Source organism: Pantherophis guttatus, chromosome 1, assembly GCF_059756535.1.
Source record: "Pantherophis guttatus breed Tessera chromosome 1, ASM5975653v1, whole genome shotgun sequence".
NCBI lineage: Eukaryota > Metazoa > Chordata > Lepidosauria > Squamata > Colubridae > Pantherophis > Pantherophis guttatus.
Genome location: NC_142063.1, coordinates 175,603,012 through 175,617,993, shown reverse-complemented (window position 1 = coordinate 175,617,993; position 14,982 = coordinate 175,603,012). Strand labels below are relative to the sequence as shown.

The 14,982-nt window shown below is 42.9% G+C and overlaps 1 protein-coding gene and 1 long non-coding RNA gene across 5 annotated transcripts in view; one reads left to right on the top strand and one right to left on the bottom strand.

The window, feature by feature from the left end:
* Positions 1 to 14,982, top strand: part of ERBB4 (erb-b2 receptor tyrosine kinase 4) — a 1,174,706-nt gene that overhangs the window by 356,444 nt on the left and 803,280 nt on the right. The gene's annotated exons all lie outside the window — the stretch shown is intronic.
* On the bottom strand, positions 3,518 to 9,009 carry LOC117675270 (uncharacterized). The gene is made up of 2 exons (XR_004594168.3): positions 8,848 to 9,009; positions 3,518 to 5,372 (listed from the first exon to the last, which is right to left on the bottom strand). It is a non-coding gene; the product is annotated as an uncharacterized LOC117675270 (long non-coding RNA).

Here is a 14,982-nt window from a genome sequence, read left to right as displayed (position 1 = left end):
CTGTCTTGCTGTTTATAGTCAATCCAAAAAGACAGAAACTATCCATCAGTTTAATGTCATCACGGTTGGTTATAAGGCTTTACCTTGTATCATTAGTTTTTTCTCTTTTTTTCTCCAGTTTTACATCCTTTTCCCTCACTGTGTCCCTTGATTTTTATTACTGGCGCTTACAAATAATTTGCATTTTCAGCTACCAGAATAGTGTCATCAGCATAGTGCAGGTTGTTGAAGTTTCTACCTCTAATTTTAAACTGTGCTCATGATCTTCCAATTCAGTTTCATTAGATAACATTCTGGGTTGAATAAATCAGGGAAGGTATACAACCTTGTCTTACTCCTTTGCCAATTTGGAGCCAGTCTGTTTCACCATGTTCTATCCAGGACTGTGACTTCCTGATCTGGGACAGCAATGCCTTCATTCCCTGCTTGCAAGTTCCTTTATTCATTGGATTTATACCATATTGTTCAGTAGGAGTTTTTCCCTTGTGCTCATCAGATTTTATTTACTCAAGACTTTTTAAAAGGTAAGTTTCTCCAGTACCTCCAGCTGATCATCACTGGGAGCACTAAGCTGCACATTGTCTTATCTGGGGCTGTCTTGGGAATACTGAAGTCTAGAGGACTCAAGAGTTTGGCGAGCAATTTCAGTCTCTGCCAAAGGAATTTTATAATGCTAAGGAGCAATGTGTAGCATCTGAGAGCATTTCATTCCTCATCAGCCTGTTAAACTATATGTGCTTATGCTCATAAGCCATGATAGTTGTGGTAGCAAATGCAGTTTAAATATCCTTTGGTATCTGTGGATGATAAACACATCCTTAATATATTTGTCAGGATTCAGACAACATTGAGACAGCTCTGAGGTTTGTTTATAGTGTTAAAAGGTGTCTCAGATGCCACTTTAGAAGATATGATCTAAACATTGATTACTATTATGTTGCCTGACCTCCAGGTAACCTGTAGTCTTACTCTCTCATTTGAGAATCACTGAGGTTGAATTCTTACTGAAGGAAAAATTAAGCTCAAACTGTCTCAGGGAAGCAGATTGATAAAGGTTAGGTAAACATAATAGTACTTGAGAAAGGAAAGGAACAAAGAATTATGATTAGTATTTAATTAGCATTATGTTTGATATAACACTACCTAACATCCCCAGTACATGGAATTTATCAGTGTAATAGGAATTGTGAACTCTTTGCACATAGAGGGGTAAAATTGGCTAAAGGAGTTATTATATAACTTTGGGAGCATAAATCTATACCTGATTTGCAGCAGTGGACTGCTGATACATGATGTTTATTAACATTTGAATTAGTGCTTAATCTGGACAAATATTGTATAGTTCTTCTGAATGGAATATAAATGTCTAGGTTATTTTTCATTTCAGTTTCTACATCCCATTTTCATTGTTATATATATGTTTTGTTTCAACAAAATATAAAATATATTAACAATAAACAATGCAGTTTTCTACATGACCTATTCAAGAAATGTTGCCAAATATTTCTCACAGAGTCCCCTGCCATCATGAGTTTTGAGACTTTTCTACAGGTGTTCCTTCTTCCTCTTTCCTACCTGCATGTTTAATATTGGAACAGGGATTGGCACTCTTTTTAGAATAGTCCAAAAGACATGCAGGCTTTCAGAAGTTGTGGGAGCTTCATCCCTGAAAGCTTTCAAGAAGAGACTGGACTCCCATTTGTCAGAAATGGTGTAGGGCCCTGATGGCAAGCCTAGGGCACATGTAGCCATATTGGTGGGCACACAATCTCCGCTTCGCCAGCTGATATTTGGGACTTCTGGGCCCACCAGAAGTAGGGAAACAGCCTATTTCCTGCCTCCAGAGGGCCTCGGGGGGTGATGGGGAAGGCCTGCTTTTCTCTCTCCCCAGGCTCCAGAGCCTTTCTAGGCATCTGGGAAGGGTGAAAACGGCCTTCCCCATGCCCCTGGAGGCCCTCCGGAGGCCGGAAACGGCCCGTTTGCCAACTTCCAGTGGGATCGGAAGGCCCATTTTTCACTCTCTGGTAGGACCGGAAGTTGTCAAACAGGCCATTTTTGGCCTCCGGGGGTGGGTGGGGAAGGCTGTTTTTGCCCTCGCCAGACTCCTAGAAAGGCTCTGGAGCTTGGGGAGAGAGAAAAACGGGCCCACCGGGCCATCGTGTGCCAGGAGCGGGTGGGTGGGTCACATGCACATGTGTGGGGGTGGGGCGCATAGACTTATGGGTATGGGCACACATGGGAACAACCCCACCACGCTCCCCCCACTCCTGGCACACGATGGAAAAAGGTTTAGTCATCACTGATGTAGGGTCTCCTGCTTGGGCAGGGGGTTGGACTAGATGACCTAAAAGGTTCCTTCCAACTCTGTTAATCTGTTAATCTCCTTGTATCTATAATTGTATTCCTTATTAAGATGATCACTATAAAATTATATATAGCTTAGATTTTAACTTATTGAATCATATAGTTGAAAGCAGTGGTGGGATTCAGCCAGTTTGCGGCGTTTTGGGCAAACCTGTTAATTTTTTGCGTAGTTCAGTGAACCAGTTGATCCCACTGCTGGCTAGCCCTGCCCCGCCCACCAGGGTTGCCATTCAGGGTGGGGAGGCTGCAGGGGCATGACTGGGAGCTGTCCTGATCAGCTGGGAGGCTGGTCAGTCAGTTCAGTCAGACCTTCCAACTTCGCGAGATCTTTCCCCCCCCCAAGAAGTTGGAAGGTCTGACTGAACTTTTTTTAAACTGGTAGTCACATGGTCTTCTTTTGTGGCCCTGCACGCAGCAAAATGGAGCTGGAAAGCAGGTTAGTGAGGGAATGGTGGTTGTTCTAGAACGGGGAGGAAGTGAGGATTTTGCATTACGATTCCTTATAAGTAAGTAAGAACCAGTAAAATTAAAATTAATTGGGAGATTTAATTGATTATTTTAGTAGTTATTTTTATTGTTTTCATCGTTTTAATTTTTGTGAGCCACCCCGAGTCCTTTGGGAGAAGGACGGCATATAAGTATAATAAAATAAAATAAAATAAATAAATAAATAAATAAAAGAGGAATGGAAAAATCTCTATTTGTAGATCAGCGTTTTTCAGTTTTGGCAAGTTTAAGATGGGCAAACTTCATCCTGCCTGGGGAATTCTGGGAATTGAAGTCCATGCACCTTAAAGTTGCCAAAGTTGAGAAGTATGAGAAGTTGCCAAAGTTGAGAAGTACACTAGAGTTTAGGAGTTTCCATTCCTGTTTTGAGTTTGGTGCAATTAAATAAATCAGTTGTGGTTTCCTTAACAAATATTGATTAAAGTGATATGAACCATTACTAGACTTTTTGTGAGAAACTGAAATTAAAAATAGATCCGGGCTTTGATGATTAGATATGGGATTATGGAAATAATGTAGACAAATGTTAATTTTAGAGTAAGAGTTTGATATAAGTATTTTTTTACTTATATCTGTACCAAAGAAAGTTGGAAGTCATTCTTTTTTGGTTTTCACTTACACTTTCATTCTTTTTCTTTCCTGAGTCTTTTCTTTTTTCAAATCTGTTTTTATTTGTTTATCCCTTAGCTTTGTATTTTTTGATGTTTGAAGGATCAAATACTCAGTCATTATAATTCTACATTCCTTATTTATAGAAATCATATCAAAATTTAGAATGAGGGACTATTCTGCATCCGCCCTCAAACGTTCTGTAAATACAGAGTTTCCCAGCATTCCTTTAGGAACCTCCAACATTCAAACTGTGGTTACTCATCCTAAAATGAATCCTCTTTACCTGGAGCTTCAAAATTTGCTGTTTGCTGGGGAAATGTGTAGCTAAAAGTCAGTCTACATTTAGTATACATCTGACTTTGGGGATATTTCTTCATAACCAAACAGAAGTGTATTTTCTGTGCAGTTCACACCCCTTGCTTGTGGGATCTGGATGTCACAAAGCAAAGCCCATATTTTGTAATTAACCCCCAAGGCCCATTTTGGCTGGCAGAGTCCTGCAGGAGGCTGAGTGCTGTCATGCCCCTGGCAACGCCCACCCAGCCACGCCCACCCAGCAGGTTGTTAGGGCAGAGAACTGGTTGTTAAATTATTTGAATCCCACCACTGGTTGAAAGGCACCATTTAGGTCGCTTAAGTCCTACGCAAAGTGCAAAAACCCAGCTAAAAGCCTCAGCTTGAATATGTCCAGTGAAGGGGAGAATATTATCTCTTACTGCTGGGTAAATAACTCCACAATCAAATTGTTGTTTCTCTTAGAAATACTTCCTAAAATGATTTGTTACTACATTAAAATTTTATTATGGTCAATGTCTGAAAATCAAGTGTAATAAATAAAAGCTGATAAAACACTCAACAATTTTCATATTAAGAAAGGTTATGTTGCAGAACATTTTTGTTCTGTGATAGTTACCTTCTCGTAGCATATCCATTTTTGCTAAGTAGCAAAAACTTTCACATAGAACAGGTGACTTTAAGATTTCCATCAGATATAAAGTAGATTACCTAAATATCTTCAGTATGACTGGGAAGGATTTTTAAAATAATGTCTAGAGTAGCCATTGCCTCAAATGGGAATAAATGATGCGACCTAAAAAAACCATGCTCCATGAGTTTGTAGGCATTGCTTTTGCTGTACTTTTGCTGTACTGGAAATTTTGGCTGAAGGGAAAACATTGACAGGAGCCACAGAAAAGACCCACTTTCTTTTGTTACAAAACAATCTTTTGTAATTAGAGAAATCATCTCATCTCTGGATCTTGGTTAATTTTTTAGCCATGTAAATCAGTTGCCAGAGCCAGATCTCCATCCTGGGTGGTCCTGCCTCCAGTCTTAACATTGCAGTGGGCATTCAGTTATCACACTTTCAAGCCTCATGCAGCTGGGCAAGATCAAAAAAATCCAGAAGCACAGATTTTAGGATGCTAGTATAGGACAAGTGCAGCATTTTGGAAGTAATAGGAGTTTCCCAACCTCATTTATTGTGAGTTCATTAATTGTGAATACTTTGAAACACTTGAAACACTTCTTCCCATATTTCTTGTCACTTGGGCTAAGTTGACATTTATAAGATAAGTTGTCAATTGATTCATCAGTTAGTATCTCTTGATTGTTTATATCTGTATTCTATTCTATTCCTTTTCCAGCACCGCTCACCCCAACCCCCAGGGTCTCTTAAACATTACCGGAGGTCTGATACTGCAGTTTTGAGATAATGTTTATGCAGAATACAACTCCTCATTCAATTGCAGTATTTCAGCCATCAGACTCAGCCCTTTATTAGGCCTTTCCCAGCTTCTCTTACTTTGGGCATCAGTGCACAGTAGAGGCAGCAAAGGCTACAAACAGGAGATCAGAGAAATACAGGAATTGTCATTCCTCCAGGGATTCTGCTGAAAACAAGAGGAAAAATTACTGAAAAAAATATTTTGAAGACTTTACTCTGGTTGGCCTGAGTTCTTTATATTTTTTATTTGAGATAAAAGTATCATTTAATTGGTATGTCATCTACTTTGTCCATGAGGCTTGCAAGGACCGTACATAGACCCAGCTGCTAGAGAGGCTCCATTTATATTCCCAGCAGGTTCACTGCTTTCTGCAAATTTTGCACAGTTACATTGCAAGCAATTCAATACTGGGATTTGCTGTCAACAAAAGAAGGGAAGACCTCCTGGTACTTCCTGTCTTTAAACAACTAAAGTTGTTGTTTTTTTTATTTCTTAAATGGTATTGATTCATAAGGCTAATGATTGACTTCATAAACGTGTTCTTTGTGCTTTCTTGTGGATAGAATGCCTTGGAAAATTACAATTATCTATATCTAAAATGCTTGAAATATATTATATTGCACAAACCTGCTGTCAAACTCATGCTATGTGCAAAAAAAAAAAAAAGCAATAGAAACACATGCCTGCCCTCCTGGGTAGAGGACAGGAAGTACTAATACTATGGCAATGAAGATGACTAGTGAATCTGCATATGAGGCTGTCCATGGAATGCTGTATTCACTGTTCAAGCCATTTGTTGAATGATCTTGTCTCTTATCTGATTGAGCTTTGTGAGATTTCTCTATTTTTATAGCATACACAAATTAAAAATCCAGAGAGCAAGAGGCAAAAAAGAACCTGAGTGCTGCCATTCAGATAAGCTAGAACTGAGGACTCTATACCAGGGGTGAAATCCAGCAGGTTCTAACAGGTTCTAAAGAACTGGTAGTGGAAATTTTGAGTAGTTCAGAGAACCGGCAAATACCACCTCTGGCTGGCCCCAGAGTGGGGTGGGAATGGAGATTTCACAATATCTTTCCCCCAGGAGGGGAGGGAATGGAGATTTTGTAGTATCCTTCTCCTGCCACACCCACCAAGCCACACCCACATAACCGGTAGGGAAAAATTTTGGATTTCACCCCTGCTCTATACTAAAATTACTTCCCTATACACATATTAAGTAATAGATATGATATATACCATTTTGTAGAGTATAGAAGTCACTTCAGTGCCATAAATAGGTATAACGCCATTAGCTGCCATTTTCCAGATGACCACAATTCAATGTGGCCTGCTATGATTTCCTAACCTGAGCTCCACTGCATTCTTCAGCATTGTGGAATGCTACAAAAGGCTGCAGAATGCTGCAGAGCTTGCATTAGGGAAACATAGCAAACTGCTTCATTGGAGTTTGCTAGATTGGCCACTATGTTCTGCAACGACAATTCAACGTGGCCACCATTTTAACTCAAGTGGTAATTCTTATTTCTATTTAGCAGTAATCAGTTGGATTTTCCTTTATCTTTGTTTGAACACTGTGACCAGACTACCCTTATCAGGAACTGCCATGTCCAATGCATATTTTACCCAAGATGACCATACTCTATCCTATTCTTGAATATATGTTGAATAATTGACAATTGATTTCAGGAAGCCTTATAACTCAAGTCATTACTTTTATTCTGATATGAAGAAGCATTTAGAAGGGGTCTGGTCCAGTGGTGGGATTCAATTTTTTTAACAACAGGTTCTGTGGGCGTGGCTTAGTTGGGGGTGTGGCTTGGCAATCATGTGACTGTGTAGGCGTGGCTAGCTGGTCATGTGACTGTGTGGGCATGGCTAGCTGGTCATGTGACCTGGTGGGCGTGGCTATGTGCATAGGGACTACTCAGAGGGCTGAAAAAAGTCATTTCTGACTGGTCCTCGCACTTTTGATCGGTCCTCACACTTATGACCATCCTCACATTTATGCCCGTGCAGCATTCTTAACAACCATGTCAGTCATTTCACCACTACTTCTCTTCACCATGGTGACAAGATAGGGCGCAAAACGTAAAATGTGAGGACAGTTGTAAGTTCAAAGACTGGTCAAAAGTGCGAGGACCAGTCAAAAATAACTTTTTCAGCCCTCTGAGTAGTCCATTTACTACCGGTTCTGTGGGCGTGGCTTGTTTGGTGGGCGTGGTTTGATGGTCATGTGACTGGGTGGGCGTGGCCAACTTGACATCACTCACGTCAAGGGTTAGAGTTAGGGTGCTTGGCCTCTCCTCACCTCAAAGGCCTCAACGAGATACAATTTCCCTGTCTATTTATTTACTACTACTGAACATCCAAAATATACTATTTAATCCTATGTACATATGCCATATGTGTACATACATATTACATAGTAGAGAGTGTATATAGGGACACAAAAGGATACATTACCTACTATATATACTGTATGTGTATGTACACACAGAGAGCTCTTTTAAAACTATACACATTCAACCTCACTTACTACATTTGGAAAAACACACCCAGAATACACTTTCTGCCAGACATTTAACTATAACTTCTATACATTTAGAACATTACACACACCTTCAGATATTCTTCCCTATCTAGCTTGCACATGACTGTTAGAGCCAGGAGAGGTCATGGATTGAGTAAAATGTGGTGAAACTCACTTAACAACGCTCTTGTTTAGCAACGAAAATTTTGTGCTCAATTGTGGTCATAAGTCAAGGACTATCTCTGCCTTCCTCCACATGGCAGCCTTGTCCTAGTAAACTCCTTTTCCTTTCTGGCAATTTTCCTCTCTGTTGGAGGCACCAAAACAATCTAGACAATATAAGGTTTCCTGCTGGAGCAGGGGGTTGGACTAGATGGCCTCCAAGGTCCCTTCCAGCCCTAGATTGCTATCCTGTTTCAAAGCATCTTCTGAAACCACGTCTAGTGCCATGGTTTGTGGTCCTTCCTTCCTGCCTTTCTCTTCTTTCTTTCTCTTTTTTTCTTTCTCTCTCTCTCCCTTCCTTCCTTTCTTCCCTCCTTCCTTCCTTCCTTTCTTTTTCTTTCTTTCTCTCTCTTTTCTCTCTCTCTCTTGCTCCCTCCTTTCCTTTCCTCCTTAAATGCCAGCAAAACCCACTACTTTGCTCCTAAAATGGTCTAGGGCAGAGCTCCCCAATCTTGGCAACTTTTAGACTTGTGGACTTCAACTCCCAGAAATCCTCAGCCAGCAAAGCAAAGCAAAGCTGGCTGAGGAACTCTGGAGTTGAAGTCCACAAATCTTAAAGTTGCCAAGGTTGGAGACCCCTGCCCTAGGAAAACAATCCACGTTGCTAAAATAAACAAACAAACAAACAACCCACATTGCATCTGTTTTAGGGGAGGAGGTTCAATTCATTGCCCAGTTGAAAGACTGAAATGAAATGCTCCAAGTTGACAGCATTGCTTCTAATGACATTCGGCTCCAGATCAGATCTGGCTTTTTTTTTTTTTTTTGCATGAAAGAGGAACACATAGCGAATGAAAACAAAAAGCCTCCAGCCTCCGATGTGAAACAAATTAAAGCCTCTTTCTCTCCTTCTCTCCCCCACTCCCCCTGCTTCCCTTTTACCTTTGGTTAATGCTCTGGAAGTTTTTCTCTCCCAGGCAAGCAGCAGCAGAGGACAGAAGCAGCAGCCACTGACTTGCAGACCACATGGAGCCGTTCACGTGTTCTCCGGCAAGCTGCTTTCTCCATCCTGCTCTCTTGCGTCCAGAGCCAGTGGGGAACCACGTGGCAGCCCACGTGGATCCCAGGCAGCGGAACTCAGGCTAGGGAAGGGGTGGGCAATTGTGGCACTTTTACAACCTGTGGCCTTCAGCTTCCAGAATTCCTGAGACAGCCAAGCTGTCTCAGGAATTCTGGAAGTTGAAATCCACAGGTTGTAAAAGAGCCACAATTGCCTACCCCTGGCTAGGGTAGGCTGGCGCCGCACGGGTGGGAGGCGGGGCGGGGCGAGGGGCGGGCGAGCCAGCAATTTAACAAACGGTTTGGTGTGCTGCGGGGCCAATAAATTACAAAAAAACACCGAACCGTTTGTTAAACTGCTGGCTCGCTCGCCCCATTTTATTGGCAATAAATAGTAGTGCGGAGGGGCGGGGCAAGGGGCGGGGCGAGCCAGCAATTTAACAAAGGGTTCAGCCGAACCCCCTAGAACCGGCAGAATCCCACCACTGGTCTGGTCCCATGACCTCATATAGTAGGAGGACCCAGATGGAAGAGAAATAGCAGTAGGTTGCTTAGTGGAAAATACTTTTTTAGCCATCTAGGACTTGTTCCCTCAATTGATTTGCATTAGTTATAGGTGAAGTACTGTAGCTCCTTTATGAGACTTCAGAATCCATTGAAATACTACTATATAAGCCATCAAACTCAGTCAAGCATACAAAAATGGTAATACCTAGAATCATAGAAATTATAGATCTTTGCCTTACTATTTACTTCGTTTGATGGATATACAAACAAATCAGAGGAGTCTATGACATCATTCATCTTAGCATTTACAGCAGGGATAGTCATATAAAATGTGAAGCAATAGCCCTCTCACACATACAATCAAAATATGGCTATATTATATGGACAACACCTTTGTCATAAGAGAAAATGGCAATTAGAAGATACATACAACGTAATAACATCTTTAATGGAATCAAATTCACAAGAAAAAAAAATAACAGACTACTGTTCCTTCATATAAGCAGAGAAAAAAAGTGACACTTCAAACTCATATATATAGAAAAACAATACAGACAAACCAAGTGTTGCACTATCAGCACAGCTGTCCATGAGAAAAGCTGAATAAAATGAGCAAGAACACACTGCAGTGATACAGAATTTAAAAGGGGAAAAATTACCTTTATGACACGCTTCAGTGTAATGGGTACCCATGTTATGCAGGAATTTAGGTGTGACTCGGTAGAAATAAAAGATGGAGTCCTGGTGTCTCTTGATAAGCCAAACATGTTTATTTAGCTGAACAAAGGTGTGTTCTCCCTTAAATTGGAAGAACCCTAAACACAGTGTAAGGCAGATATATATAGATTTCTTACTTTTACTTAGTTACATACTGTAGGAGGAAGCTTCCACACAACGGATAAGGTATAGAAGTTATAAGAATACTCAAATACACTTTTTGTGGTTTTGGTCATGTGCTTACCTCATAGGCTTGTTGTTTCTTGGGGAACTTTCCACAGCCTCGAAGGCCTACTGAGGCCTGAACTTTAGTTCTGCCATCTCAACATATGTACCTTTTAACCAGTCATCAAACTCACCAGATTCCTGATCAACACCCACTCAACTTCATTAAAAAGTGCCTTTCAATATAGCCAATCAGAATGCCACCATCAGAACTCATGAAAAGAATAATTTTCCCATCATCAAAATGGTTCAGTAACTATCAACAGATTACTTCAATGTGTAGGCATCACATTGGCCTACAAATCAACAAAATATTTTCAAAGCATCTTGAGTCAAACTCAAGAGTTCCAACAATGAGAGAAGGCAGAACAGGAACTATTTACAATATGCAATACAAAGATTTAAAAATCATGTAGGAAAAACAAGGAAAAGAACATGCAGTGAAAAGACAGGATGAAAATTCTTTAGTTTCATGGCAAATTGACAAATGTAGCCACAAATTCAACTAGGAAATCAAACTAAAGTCAAGAATGCAAGAGAATTTTAAAAGCCTGGCATTCTGACAGATCAACTACTATCTAAAGATACAAACCTGGTGTGTAGAGTATTCAAAAAACAAGAACCCAAGGAAGAAACAAAGAGCCTAGAAACATCTTTGCTAATCACACATCCAGCAATTTTCATCAAGATAGGAGCGGTCCAACATTAGACAAACAGTAGACAAACAATTTATTTATTTTATTGAATTTGTATACTGCCCTACTCCCGAAGGACTCAGGGCGGTGAACAGCCATAGAATAAAACATATAAATACAAAATTTAAAATAGACTAAAACGAATTAAATAATTTGGCTGAACAAATTTAAAACCCCAATAATTTAAAACCAAATTTAAAATTTCCATTTAAAAGGGGAAAGACTTAGGTCAGGCCATCTTGATGAAATAGGAAAGTCTTGAGCGCGCGCCGGAAGGTACGCAGATCCGGGATCCTCCGTATCTCCGGGGGGAGCTCGTTCCAGATAGTAGGTGCTCCCACAGAGAAGGCTCTCCCCCTGGGGGCCGCCAGTCGACATTGTTTGGCCGACGGCACCCAGAGGAGCCCCTCTCTATGGGAGCGTACTGGTCAGTAGGAGGCTATTGGTGGTAGCAGGCGGTCCCGTAAATAACCAGGTCCTAAGCCATGGAGCGCTCTAAAGGTGATAACCAAAACCTTGAAGCGCACTCAGAAGACCACCGGGAGCCAGTGCAGCTCGCGCAGGAGAGGTGTTACATGGGAGCGCCACGTCGCTCCCATCACCATCCGCGTGGCCGCACTCTGCGCCAGCTGGAGCCTCCGAGTGCTCCTCAAGGGGAGCCCCATGTAGAGAGCGTTACAATAGTCCAGGCGGGAGATGACGAGGGCATGAGTGACCGTGCATAAGGAGTCCTGATCTAGAAAGGGACGCAACTGGCGAATCAGGCGAACCTGATGAAAAATCCTCCCGGTCACGGCCGTCAAGTGCTCTTCTAAAGACAACCGTGAATCCAGGAGGACACCCAAGTTGCGAACCCTTTCCATGGGGGCCAATGATTTGCCCCCAATAGTCAGCGATGGCACCAGCTGACTATATCGGGACGTCGGAAACAGGGCCGGATTTAGATGAAAAGAGGCCCTAGGCCCGTGATGGCGAACCTATGGCACGCGTGCCACAGGTGGCACGCGGAGCCATATTAGTGGGCATGCCAGCTCAGCTCTGGGGCGCATGCGCACACTGGCCAGCTGATTTTCGGGCCTTCTGGGCCCACCAGAAGTAGGGAAACAGGCTGTTTCCTGTCTCTGGAGGGCCTGGGGGGGTTGGGGAAGGCCCGTTTTTCTTTCTTACCTGGTTCCAGATCCTCTCTATTTATCTGGGAAGGGCGAAAACAGCCTTTCCCACTCCCTTGGAAGCCCTATGGAGGCTGAAAGGACCCATTTCCTGACTCCCGTGGGACAGGAAGTGACATTTTTTGCTGCCCCAGCCTCCAGAGACTCCTAGAGAGGCTGTTTTCGCCCTTCTCAGATAAATAGAGAGGATCTGGAACCAGGTAAGAAAGAAAAACGGGCCTACCAGACCATCATGTGCCAGGAGCGGGGGGGGTTGCGCACGCATGCGCATGGGCATATGCGCGCACATCCCTCCCCCACCCCGCCTCTCCTGGCACGCGATGGCAAAAAGGTTAGCCATCACTGCCCTAGGCTATTCCACTTATGAGGCCCTTTCACCTATAGTGAAAGTATAATTTTAATTTTGCTAACAATTTGAATGTAGGCCCCTCTTGATCTTGAGGCCCTAGGCTGAAGCCTAGTTAGCCTATAGGAAAATCCGGCCCTGGTCGGAAAACACAGCCACTCGGTCTTGGATGGGTTGAGCCTGAGCCTGTTTCTCCCCATCCAGATCCGTACGGCCTCCAGGCACCGGGACATCACTTCAAGGGCATCGTTGGGGTGATCTGGGGTGGAGATGCACAGCTGGGTGTCGTCAGCGTACTGATGGTACTCCACCCCGAAACCACGGATGATCTCGCCCAGCGGCTTTACATAAATGTTGAACAAAAGGGGCGAGAGGACCGATCCTTGTGGCACCCCACATATAAGGGGCCTCGGGGTTGACCTCTGCCCCCCTGTCAACACAGACTGCGACCGGTCGGAGAGAAAGAAGGAGAACCACCGTAATATGGTGCCTCCCACCCCCAACTCTTTCATCCGGTGCAGCATGATACCATGGTTGATGGTATCAAAAGCCGCTGAGAGATCTAACAGGACCAGGACAGAGGAGCACCCCCTGTCCCGAGCCCTCCAGAGATTTATGATAAAACAATATAACCAACAAAACCAGACAGGTGGATTAGAAGTTGGCACATAAACTACAATAATCCTGATCTATAGAGGTAGGATAAACTGCCAGGCAAACCCTCACTCCTTTGTGGCAGAGCATTGATGATATTAGTTAGTCTGGCAATGAAATTTTTGCAAAAAGAAAATCTAATTTAGCAAACATCAAGATCTCAACAATGGTTGGAAGTAGCTACAGTTACTTACATTAAAGTTATCTTGGATATTTTTCTCCTTGTTTAAAAGTTTAGCACTTGGAGTTGTATTACATCGTCAAAAACAATATCATTACATTCATATCATAAAACTGTTCAAGATAGTGCTTATGTCATTATAATGACATCATAAACAAAATATATTTCCATGGACATTTTCTCTTTCAGAACACTCCATTGCATTTTCAGGATGCTTATTTCTGAAATGGGATGTGCAGTTTTCACATCAATTCAATGTCAGTAATGCAGTGACTGTGTCTCAATTGTCTTTTTAAAAAGGGTCCGCAACTCCCAGTCAAGTATCAGTCACTTGTCAAGAATTCTTATTTGCTATTGAGAATATGTAAATATCCTGTGAGTTAAATTTTGCTGATCCCCAGGAATAGATGTCATGGAAATGAAACATACCATACCTTCATGTTTTCAATTTTAATTTTAGACTTTAGATTTGTCCATGATTTACACATTAGAAGAGCTTTCTGAACTATTTCCTGAGATAATGTGTTATATCTCAGTTAAGTTTGTATGGAACTGACCGAAGAAATATGTTCACTTAATGGCCACTGTCAGGGAAATGTAGTTTTATGCAAACACATTTGCTATCCCTTAAAGTATCAAAGACAAAATTGTCAGCTTGTTCCAAGTTTTGTGATAATGCATTTCTTAGTGAGGATTTGATTTTGTATCATGAATGCATTTTTGCTGAGGGAAAGTGTTCAAAGATATAGTTTCTTTTGCATTGTACTCGCAGTTCGTGTTGGCAGGGGGACAGAGGTCGACCTCGAGGCGTCTCGCATGGGGAGTGCCGCAAGGGTCGGTCCTCTCGCCCCTCCTGTTCAACATTTATGTGAAGCCGCTGGGTGAGATCATCCGTGGTTTTGGGGTGAAGTGCCATCTGTACGCTGATGATACTCAGCTGTACATCTCCACCCCAGACCACCCCAACGATGCCCTTGATGTGATGTCTCGCTGCCTGGAGGCCGTGCGGGTCTGGATGGGGAGGAACAGGCTCGGACTCAACCCCTCCAAGACCGAGTGGCTGTGGCTTCCGGCGCCCCGATATAGTCAGCAGGTGCCATCGCTGACTATTGGGGGTGAATCTTTGCCCCCCACGGAGAGGGCTCGCAATCTGGGTGTCCTCCTGGACATGCGGCTGTCTTTAGAAGAGCATATGACGGCCGTGGCCAGGGGGGCCTTTTATCAGGTTCGCCTGATTCGCCAGTTGCAGCCCTTTCTGGATCGGGACGCCCTGCGCACGGTCACTCATGCCCTTGTTACTTCCCGGTTGGACTATTGTAATGCTCTCTACATGGGGCTCCCCTTGAAGAGCACTTGGAGGCTCCAACTGGTCCAGAATGCGGCCGCGCGGGTGGTTATGGGCGCAACCCGTTATGCCCATGTGACACCCTTCCTGCGTGAGCTGCACTGGCTCCCAGTGGTCTTCCGGGTGCGATTCAAGGTGTTGGTTACCACCTTTAAAGCGCTCCATGGCATAGGACCCGG